The sequence below is a fragment of the Pagrus pagrus genome (genome assembly GCF_965226575.1).
Source record: "Pagrus pagrus genome assembly, chromosome: 10".
Taxonomy (NCBI): domain Eukaryota; kingdom Metazoa; phylum Chordata; class Actinopteri; order Spariformes; family Sparidae; genus Pagrus; species Pagrus pagrus.
The window spans coordinates 7,719,567-7,731,681 of record NC_140194.1 but is presented as its reverse complement, the minus strand read 5'-3'; positions in this window follow the sequence as shown (position 1 = coordinate 7,731,681).

Here is a 12,115-nt window from a genome sequence, read left to right as displayed (position 1 = left end):
TGCATTATTTTTGAGGTACTTCCCTTCAGTATATCAGGTTGATACTGTACTGTCGGCACAATATATGTAAACTATTTAGGGCCCGAGCAGGGAACCTGCAAGGACCCTATTGTTTCTGTAGTGATTATTATTTTATTCCTTCTGCCAAAACCGTTTGTCGGATTAACATGAAACTTGGTACACTCATTGCCAATGCCCTCCTGAACATAGCTGAGAAAGGTGTTACCGATCTGACACTAGGTGGCGCTCTGCTGGCAGTTTAATTTTTTATTTGGCACTGTGCCCACACCATAACACTTATGGATATTTTTTATTATTTTTTATATGTAAATATTAGCATTTTAGCTCAATAGCTGGGGATACACCTCTTGTTTTTTTATTTACATCTCTAAACATTTTTTAGTGATTTTTATTATTTTTCATTAATTTGTATATGTAAATATTAGCATGTTAGTTCAATAGCTTCCAGGTCATGTGATCAATTGACTCAAAATCAGTGTGGGATCATGTAACTACACTGGCTGCATGAGATACACCTCTTGTTTTTACATTTTACATCTTTTCATATTTTTTATTAATTTTTAAGAAATGTTATTAATTTTTACATGTAAATATTAGCATGTTAGCTCAATAGCTTCCAGGTCATGTGACCAATTGACTCAAAATCATGTTGGGATCATGTAACTACACTGGCTGCATGAGATACACCTCTTTTTTTTACGTTTTACATCTCTAAATATTTTTTATTAATTTTTATTATTTTTTATTAAGTTTTACATGTAAATATTAGCATGTTAGCTCAATAGCTTCCAGGTCATGTGACCAATTGACTCAAAATCATGTTGGGATCATGTAACTACACTGGCTGCATGAGATACACCTCTTTTTTTTACGTTTTACATCTCTAAATATTTTTTATTAATTTTTATTATTTTTTATTAAGTTTTATATGTAAATATTAGCATGTTAGCTCAATAGCTTCCAGGTCATGTGATGAATTGACTCAAAATCATGTTGGGATCATGTAACTACACTGGCTCCATGAGTCATGGGTCACCAGATTTGGCCCGTAGCTCATTACACATGAGTTCGTTATTTCGATACCACAACTGCCCTCATGTGCAGCACAATAGCTCAGTAGCGCCCCCTAACGCCCCCTTATGGCTTTTCCCATTAATTTTTTTTCATTTCTACGCCTCGTACACTCACTAAATATCCTCTTCAGACCTTGTCAAAAGCTTTTGCCTCCGATATACATATGTATCATGACCAGACGCACAAAATACCCCTCGGCACCGAAACCCTCAGTCCAACAGGAAGTCGGCCACTTTGGTTCACAGCGGTCATTTTGTCAAACTTGAAGCCCCGCCTCCTACATGCACATACGCTAACGAATTTCGGCCCGCATAAGTATCGTGACCAAACGCACAAAAAAGCCTCTTGGACCCATAACCTCAGTCCAACGGGAAGTTTGCCATTTTGGTTCAAAGTTGAGATGTTGCCGCCATTTCCACCCATTTCCATGGCTCGTACTTTAATTAACTTGCCCTACAGATTTAACGCCACAGACTTCACAGTCACTAAGACTCATCCTCATACCTTGATGATGAAAAGTTGTAAAAAGCTTTCTCCTACATTATTCCTGGTGGGCATGACAGTCTGAACTTTCAATTCTTGGCCACTGTACGAGCCATGTCAATGTGTGGTGTGTGTTGGACACAAACTGTCCACTAGGTGGCTATGTTGTGTTGTGGGTCAGCCTGATATCAATCAATCAGACGTCATTTATATCGCACATTTAATACAAATACAATGTAGCACAAAGAGCTTCACACAATAAAAGCAAGCACAACAAAACAGAAGTGAAACCAAAAGACACACACACACACACACACTTTCTCTCACACATAACACATACATGCATTTCTGACACAAGCTTACTGAGGCGCTATCTTTCGCTCGGCTATGTGCTGTGACGACAAACATCATCCAATTTACATGACATTCACAGGCTGTTTTCTCCAAATCATACATTACAACATGACATCAAGCGTAGCGTTAGTTCTGGCAGGCCACGACGTCAAGCTCTAAATCAGCATCAACAGCGTAGCTGTCAACACGGAGCAGATCAGCTGATGGCTCAGCTGACTCCCCGTGCCCGCTTCCTATTGGGAAATTGCATTCAGAGCGCGCTATTTAAACTGCTCTAGCCCGACCTCACTTGCTGCTTCCTCTGCTGGCTTTTTGCAACCCACCTCCACCCCAGCGCCTCCTGTCATCCGTTATGAATCTTACCATTGTATCTTGTTGGTTGCTCTGCTCTGTCTGGGTTTTCTTTGCTGCTGCGCTCCCTGCTTATGCCTTTCATGATGGATCGTGAAGGGCAGGAAGGTGTGCTCTTCCTGCCTCAGGCTTTCCACGCAAGCGCGTGTAAGAGCAGGGGGTCCCAGAACAGTACCATACCGCCAAATGAAACTTGTGCAAGTAAATAAAGATTATTTTGACAAAGTGGTCCTGACTGAAATATAATTGATGGGTGAGCTCTAGGGCTACATAGTGGACAAACTTGCCCTCTGCGTCTGCCCTCCGACGGCGCCACGGCCCGATGTACGTGGGGGAGCGAGGGCCCGTTCATCGCTGCTTGCAGCTTTAAATTTACTTGTACTTTACTTTTTGACACTTTAACACTTTCCCTGAAGTACTATTCATATGGTTGAGTTTCACTTTCACCAAAGTAATATTTTAGTGTCTTATCTTTACCCTTACTCAAGTATGACTTCTGGGTGTACAACACTAGAGCTCAAGAGAGACAGAAGAATAGTATGAGGACGACTTCAGGAAGAGTAGCTGCAGCAGCTTTGGCAATCTTGTCCTGCCAAGTGTCCATCTTGTGTTGCATCTTCGGGGAGATGGATATCAAGCTCTGAATAATCAGCAGGTCCTGTTACATAGACAGATAACCGTATCCTCTGACACTTCTCCTGAGGATCTGTGGGTGTAGGCAGACGTTGCTCTCTAGTACAATGTGCCCTTATAGCTGTCATGTATTTGCAACACTATGCGCATTCATGCATGGGTGTGTGTTTTAAAATGTGTGTGTGTGAGAGTGTGTTCATTTATCCCCTTGGTCGTCTACGGTACAGCCCCTATCTGAATCTTCATGCTGGTGAATAAGCTTATTAAAGTCAGCGGTCCCAGCAGTCCGGCGCATCAAAGACTACCAATTACCATCCACATTACAAAGACCGTGCTGATGTAAATGGATGTGTAGTTCTGCTTCATATCCTTTCAGCCAGGAATTGTCAGACTGCGGAGCGGTGCACTGATGAGACTAACAGGGCTTTGATTAACCTGACCGGGCTTCAATAATGAAAGAGAGAAAGTCGTAGCAGAAAGTCAGGTTCCTCTGATCGTTAAGATAAACACTGGTACGTGAATTATGTCAATAATCGGTGTTCAGTATTGAAAGAGTTGATCGTATACTTGTGCCAAAGACCTGTAGTCATTGAGTCAACAGACATGTTCAAAATTTTTCTTTTAAGGACCAAGACAGTGAGACACAATACCTCTGCTCTCTTTCTCTCTCTCTCTCTCTCTCTTGCCTCTTACTTGCTGCAGAGCTTTCACCAGGTCGCTATGGTAACTTAGGTTTCCTGCCAAGATCACTTCCAATGCACCAGATTTGACATTTCTCCTTTCTCCGTTTCCTCCTTTTCCTCTCCTGTCCGTCAGTCTGTCTTCCCCCTCCTTGCTCTCACCTCTCACTGGTTGTCAGGGAGCGAGAAACGCATCAGTAATCAACCTTAAACTCCAGCTGACATCACTTGAGCTCACACAGCCCTCAGTGCTCATTCTCCTCAACCCTCCGCCTATCTTGTAAAAGTGAATTAGCAGTTTGTTTGCATGCTTACCCTTCGTTGTGGAATGGAGAGATTTTTGTTTCACTAAAAAAATCCCCCTCGATGCCAGTTTCTGCAGCATCTTAAACAAGATAAAAAAACATATAACCACTTTTATCTCATGATAAAAGTAACTGCCTAATTACATTTTTCAAGAGAAAAGTCTGGTTTTATGCACTGAATTAATAAGATATTCACAAATGTGCAGGTACTTCTCTTTCTCTAAACTCATACGCTCAGGCAATACACACGGAGTGCATGTGTGTGTGCTTTGTGTGGAGTTTAATTACCTGTGGTAATATGTGTAATTGTGTCAGATGTTTGGGGATTAGAGCTCCAGTCAAAGCGTGATTATTTGAGTCGTTTCTCTTCACCGGTTTTTAAGGGTGAAGGGTTCTTGAGCGTCTCCACTCCAACAGGGAAATCAAACTCTTGGCGCCAAGGCTCCCTTGAAACCAAGCGACCTTAATGTGACTGACTGAGTAGGGACAAAGTACAATGATCTCTACCTACCGTGCTAATTCAGTTTATTGGAGCGCCGAAAAATAGCACAATAATGGAAACTGGTTCTTTTTGATTATGTGTGTCCAGTCAGGGTGGCTCTTTAGAGTCTGTGTGTCCTTAAGGCTCTAACGGTAATGAGTATGGATTGTACGTATATTGCAGTTACGGTTGTTAATCCGTCTACTAGAAACAAATTGTTGAAACTAGCTACTTAACTGCTAAAAACTAGCTGGAATAAACACAATTGCTCTGTTTCTTTAACTCCAGCTGTTTTCTGTCTCTTTCCTCTCCTCAGTTTTGTTGTTGACACTCTGAAATTAGTTTTGGGAATTCCAAGGCTCCTATTTTTTTTTTTTTTTTGTGCAACATATTTGCAAATGACAATAAAATTAACTATAAAAAAAACCTTGATGTAAGTCAAGAGCAAACATTTCCTAACTTTCTAATTCATCAAGGGAAAACTTGAAGACTGTTAAAAAAAAAAAACATTTCATAACCTTCACAAATCACAATGATTCACAGCTTTCTTGACTGTAGAAATTGAAGGAAATGATAATGTGAAAGAAAATGAAAGAAATTGTGCACCAAAAACAAAACACAGTTAAAACTATAATGACTTTCACGGATAAATATTCAGCAGAGGACCTCAGTCTTCACCAAAGTGGGGGTTGGTCATTTGTGTTGGAATTTGTACTTCACAAATCTACATATTTCCATGAGATTAAAACCACCAAAGATCTCTGCAACTCTCACATTACCAAGTATAATCAGTCCTGGTATAGGACTTATGTATTTAACAGCAGTTAGTTTTCGGTGGCCGTCGTGGCCTGACCTTGCTGTCCAGCGCTGTCACTTAGCAATAAATGCTGTACAGGACATTCGGAGGACAGAAGCAGACTGAGGGACGCACTTAATAAAAGACACAGCAAGCGCTGACCTACACACGCAGCAAAAGTTTCTTCAGAGCATCTGTTCTCAAAGCAAACCACACACCGAGGTCAATAGGAAGACAGACTCACACTCATACAAGCACACAAGAGGATCCTATACATACACATTCTCTTTCAAAGCCCTAACCCTTACAGCATGTGCATTGCATGTGTTGCCTATACCTTTACACACAGCCTTGCCTTAATATCTGATGTGTAACCTTTACCCAATGGGAAACCATTTTGCTAATGAGGTCTGGAACACTACCCTTACATGCAATCACTTTTCTTGGTTTTCTTTAGCAGTGGGGGCGCTGAGACTCCACAAGGACAAGCCCTCTCTCCCTTTCCCTTGGTCTGTCCTTCTCATCTCTATCTTACTTCCTCTCTTTTCTCTCCCTCACACACACACACACACACACACCTACCTACACACATAAACACAAAGACACCCACCAAAGCTTTGTGCCGAGCACTAATTACTTGTCCTATCGGCCTTCCTCTCAGCTTCGACTCTGGCCTCGCAGAGCTATTGGCTGATAGTTTGGAAGTGTTGAGCCACTGAGAGCGTGGAGGAGAGAAGACAGAGATCGGCTGCCTCTAAAGGGATTGTCTGGACCTCTGCCCAGCGATGAGATGCGAGAGGCTATGAGACCTCTGCCCGGCTATGTCTGTCCAGTGGCCACTTCTGGCAAAGCACAGACAGACAATGAGGGCACAACTTGGGCCCAGATCTGATAAAGAGAAATACATCTGAGAGATGTTACAGAGACAGATTAATCAGAACGGTGGGACTGTGTTAGCCTGGACCAAATATGGATTTCAGGCTCTAAAGCTACCCATGTTGCACGCATACATTAGCCCGTTGTTGGTCCCTAGATGTGAAAACACATTTTCATGAACCACATTTTAAATAAAGACTGTTTAAGGTGCAATATGTAAGAACAAACTTTAAAAACAGACTATGAAAGGATTGAAGGGAAATCCATATTTGAGCATGGACAACACCCATAGTACGTCAGATTTCTGAGGTCTTACTGCCCTGTGAGACAGCACTAAGCTTCACTGATTCATACATGTACACAGACGAACACAAACAAATACAGACACACACATGCTGCAGTTATTTCTGGAATGTTTTGCAGACTCCCCCCTTGAAAAATAAATCCAACTGGAAGGCCAGAAGAGCAGTAATGAGTTTCTGTGTTTTCTTTGTTTTTGGCCAACAGCTGAATCGTGATCTGAGTGAATGTGCTACCGTCGAGGCACAGAGCGGAGAGAAGGAACAGCTCCACAGATGAGACGTATTTTTTCTCACTGTATGCAGAGGGCAAGACTTCAAAGACGAACCCTCAGAAGTGAGCTGCAACACTGTTAATTAGGTGGAGCCAGTTCATATGAAAACAAAGCACAATAATTCAATCAGGATTTTAATATGTTGCAGAAAGAGACTGCAATCATCAAATCCACAATATTACAGTCATTTTCCTCCATTTGTAATGGCTAAGCATTGTTGATATTGCTTATAATGAAAGTGCAACAAGCGTATTGTTTTATATGCTCCCCTGTGGTTCTCTGTAATTGAATTTACTCCACTCAGTGTTGGTTTGCATGCACGTTCGTGCATGGCTTCTGTCTGTTTCTATGGGTACCTGTCTATCCTCTCCACCCAAACAGATCGGATGCTGCCCGTTTACTAATGTCTATGTCTGTGTTGCAGCCTAGCAGACAAACCCTGTGGCAAAATCCCCAGGAGCAGAAGCTGTAAGATTCAAAAAGACCTGTTCCACATCTCCACAGCATGCAAATTGCAGCTCCTCAATCAACATCCAACTGTGCCTTTTTCCATCTGAGCCCGACCACATGGCCACTAGTGAGCTCTTTTTGCATGTAAACAGCAGGTTATAGCCGTCACCAAACCCTCCATCAGCTTCAGGATAGCTCAGGCTGCCGTTCCCACTGATTATAATGGAGCTGCTTAATTGAGTTAACCACTGCCGAGTTGCTTGGGGCTGCTAATAAGAGTGCAATGGATGGATCGAAAAGTTAACCATCTAAAAACAAGAGTGCTTGGATATTGTAGCTTTAATTCTGTGAGCGCAGGTGAAGTACTTTGTCTCTCAGTTCTTGATAACCAAAGGCTGTGACACAAGCCTCAGTCACTGCACACCATGGTGCAGTGGGTCACTGAGTCAATGCTGACACATGAGTGGCTTCAGCACTGTGAGATGCAATCACAAAACCTCTCCTACCTATTATCACTTACAGGTCTGTGAGAGATAATAATGAACACAACCTGTCACAGACAGATTCATCTTATTCACCCAGGTGTGACAGCATCAAGTCAAAATGAAATTATCCACTAAACTGAAGCTGCAGAGTCGAAGATGTTTTGCCACTAATCTAAGAGCCCTCTCTAGGTCTGAACTGAAGAAGCCCGGGTGAGTGGATAATTTAATTTGGACTTGACAAAGGTGTCAGGGACAAACAGGGCCTCCTCACCCACCTCCTGCAATGCAGAAAAGGAGGGAGCAGTCCAACAACAGCTCACATATCTGTTGTCCTGGTGCTAAACCTTGAGAAGGATGCGGACACATACTGCAAAGCAGGCAAATAGACAACAGTTTGCTGCACAAATATTTCAGTGAACAAACTACTGAGGCATGAAGGTGTGTAAAATGCCATTACATACTGCAGATGGGTAAAAGAGCACCAGACTGCTCATTTACATCACCCAAGGTACAACCTTGTGTTTAGCTGGCGTCACGGCAGGGAGTGCAAGCATCTGAGAGCACCCTCTTAAGGCTATAGAGCCCATTAGAGGGTAAAACCTGGATGAAATAAAGCCAAGGTTGTGCATTTTCACTTGAGCTCTACCAGCACAGGTGGAACCCTGTTGCTTGGCCTGTTCCTCGACTCAGCATGAACACCAGGTTAGGGTAAGACAGCGATTTATTAAGCCTGTACCAGGAAGGGCTGGTGGGTTGGTCCTTTAACATTAAAGTCAGTTAAAGGGCACCACTGCCTGTGTAAAATCAAGTATGGTCAGTCTTATTTATACAGGCAGTGCAGGTTGACCCTAAAACCCTATTGATCTTATTACGATGCATATTTATGCTTCTTGTTAGGTGATGACTTCTAGTGGGCATAGCCATTTTTATGGCAGCTAAGGAGAAAGTCAAATGAACTACTATAAAGACCACATAGGGAGGAGGTTAGGTGGTTGGGTCAAACAAGCGCAGGACTTTCACTCAGGACCGCTAATCGTCTCCAGTGTGAAAAGCGAAAGGCAACGGTGAGTTGTTTTTAACTTACTAACGTAGTTATGTCACATACTTTATGTAACTGAGGTCAGAATGTAATGTAGGTACGTTCATAAGTGAAGTTACATAAGTAACGTAGTTGTTTAGGAACGAGTGAGGAATGAATCAGGAACTACTTGAGAAAAAGACTGAGGGAAAAAAAAGTCTGTGCACTGTTGTTATCTGCTATAAAGCCCTCACCTCACAGTAACTCAGGGATTACTCATTAACGCTTTATTATTCATCAAGTTGTTTCTGATTCATTTCTCACTTTGTTAGCAATTACTCACATTTTTGTGATGAAATCTAACCAAGTATTTAGTGACTAATTATGAGCGTACTGTGAAGGTCCGGTATGCCTGTTGCTGGTTCTCGTCAACATTCATGTTGTTTTGAAAATGGTGATAGATGCCTTTTTGGGAGTCACAGGCATCCAACCTATTTAGTCTTAGGTATGTGAACGTTTTGCAGAAATCACAAACTCGTCTCAGAGGGCTTAAAATCTTATAGAAACATTAAACCATAAGGGAGCTAACATGTTGATTTGTTTTCATACTACAACCCTATGTTAATTGTAGGTACAGATATCTGCTCAAGCACACAACAACATGATTCATGCAAGGGTTCTGATTGATCACAACGCATTCAATTACAGGCTGATTGTTTGCCATGACAACAGCTGAGAGTTATCCAATAACAGGCGTTTAATCATAACGCACATTCCTCTTTGATGAGATGAGGTGAAATGTAATGCTGGAGTGTTTACAAGAGAATTAAATTACAAAATAATCCATGACTTTATTAAACCTCTCGTTCTATTGATCTACACGCACAGTAATTGGATGTATGCAAACTTCTCACCTACCAGAACATGAGTTGCCAAATGAACTCAAGAGCAACAACGCTGTTATCCTTGACACATGCCGCCCATAGTGACCAGAGAGTGTTGATTTAACATTAAATGGAACAAAGATGGAGGCAGAGGGAGGAAATATTAGGGTGCATGTAACACAGCTCAACAGTGACGGTTTACTTGAGTGCATTTTTGAGGTCATGCTAATGTTAAACACTGAATCAATCCTTGACGATGGATAGAGGGCAAACGCATAAAGTAAGAGAAAGAGACGGAGAGACGAAATGACAGTGAAAATGAGAGAGACAGCGAAGCCGGCGGCAAAGTCAACACTGTCATTACAGTGACGATTAGATCAGTAGGAGGAGTGAACCAGGGAGCGGAGACACTAAACACCTCAGAACACAGCTGAGGGGCTCTGACATGACCTTCATGAGTTGAGGTGCTCACACGACCTCGCTAAACTAACACTAACTTAATGTTCAGTATTACAAGTAGGAATAAGAAGGTAGCCACAGCATATCATGGTACGTTAGCTATGATAGGCAACAGCGACATGCAGATGTGAGTCTGTACCATGACTTATATTGTAGAGAGGATAAATTAGCTCAGTTTGTTGTTTGTTTGTCATTTTTTAAAATATAATTGACCACTTTAAGATGAAAGTATATGGACTTAACTGTCTGAATGCCACAAGGAGCTTCATACATACCAAATGTAAACAGAGAATGTGGTGGGAAGTTAAACACACAGTATGTACAGTATATCTGCCACTGGGGGTCTCTCGATCATAACAATGAAAACAAATGAGGTAGCTCCATCGTGTTGTGAAGTAGTAGCATGCAATTATTTGATTTGCTGTGACGTTTGTGACATTTTATGCACATTCACGTTCCTTCTTCCTTCCTCATTCTGAAGTATCATTGTGATGTTTCCCAGGAAGTTAAAGTGACAGGAGACCAAATAAAATGCACCATTACCTTGAATTAAGTATGGATTTCTCTGGGTTTAAAGGTGCATTATGTAGTTTTGGGGAAGAGATTTTAGGAGAAGAGAAGTTTCTTCACTGAAAGAGTTTCATGACTGAATAAACTGAACTGTCCTTAAAGGACAACACAATTTCATACGATTTTACTGCATTTATATTTGTAGGACCCTTCTGAGTAGCTACTGTTCTAGCTTCAGACAATGTTTTGGGGACCTTACCGTTTACAAGTATAAGTTAACAATAAAGACTATTATATTTGTATATTTATTTGATATATTGCCATAACTGAATTAACAAGACATCCTCAGAGGGGAATAAGGTCCCCAGAACATTGTTTGAAGCTAGAAGGTGGCTACTTAGAACGGTCCAGCAAATATAAAATATAAAACAGTATGAAATTGTGTTGTCCTTTGAGGAAAGTTTGTTTATTCAGTATGAAATATATCTACCTCAAAACCACATAACACCCTTTTAAACAATGAAATACACCCAGAACTTTTACTAACTATCAAGTAGGCCTGTTAATATATTAAGTAAAGGATCTAAATACTTATCATGATATTGGTGACACTGTCAAGAGACCAGATCATCAAAATATGCGGCTGTCTTTATCATTTGCCCCCACTTTAATCTGCATGATAAATTATTTAAATGACTAAATCAAAACCGTGAACTCTGTGTGGTGTCACATTCAAGAGAAGATCATATCGCGCCTGCGGATAGAAGAAAATTAACGTAATCAGACGCTATCTTTTGAAAGAAGAGGTTAAATGTCAACTCGAGTCTGTGCGAATACAACACGACAGAAAGGCTCTGATGTCTCGCGTTTTTTTTCTATGTGCTGAAACATTTCTTACAAAAACAAATTTAAATAGCGTTTTTGACAAACACATGAAAAAGACTCCAGTGCGCTCCATTACATATCTCTCCAGCAAAACAATGTGCTTCAATCAAAGTGCACTTACAGTTTGCTTTCACTTGACCACCTGTAGAACGCCAACAATGCCTCGGCTGATTGTTGTTTTCCGCAGCTGAATTATCCAGAGAGAATTTCTGTGTCAGTGACTAAATTAATTTAGCTCAAAACAATGTAAAACAAAAAACAGAGCCTCTGTAAGCACACACACGGTGTTCAGCCTGCTACAGCGACTACCCCGAAGTTCATTGACCTCAGTCTTGGTGTTTTTATAGTTCCCCGTCCCATGTTTGTGAAATGGTAACAGCAGTGAATGATGCGTGGGCGTAAGAGGGGATCTGAAAGTGACAGATGAGTCTGAATCTTGCCCCAGAGTGCTTGTCTCATCCTTGATAGGGGGTTAGGGACAAACAGTCGATCATTCTTCGCTGTGGCTCCCCTTATAGGCTTCTCTCAGCCAATGAGGGATGAAGAAAAGGCAGAGCTTCAGAATTCACCTCAAGCTTCATGTCTAGAGAGAGAAACAACATATGAGACAGAGGAAGAAATCCGTCTTCGCAAAGCCTAAATGCTTATTGTTGAACGGAAGAAATAGATGGAAAAACTCGGGAGGATATTAGATAAAGCCCGTGTTTTTTTTATGATGCTGAAATCTTCTCCAGAGAGGAGAGGGTTTGTGTTATTGCTCAGCCACCCAATATTTTTTTTTTCACCTGTATTAGCT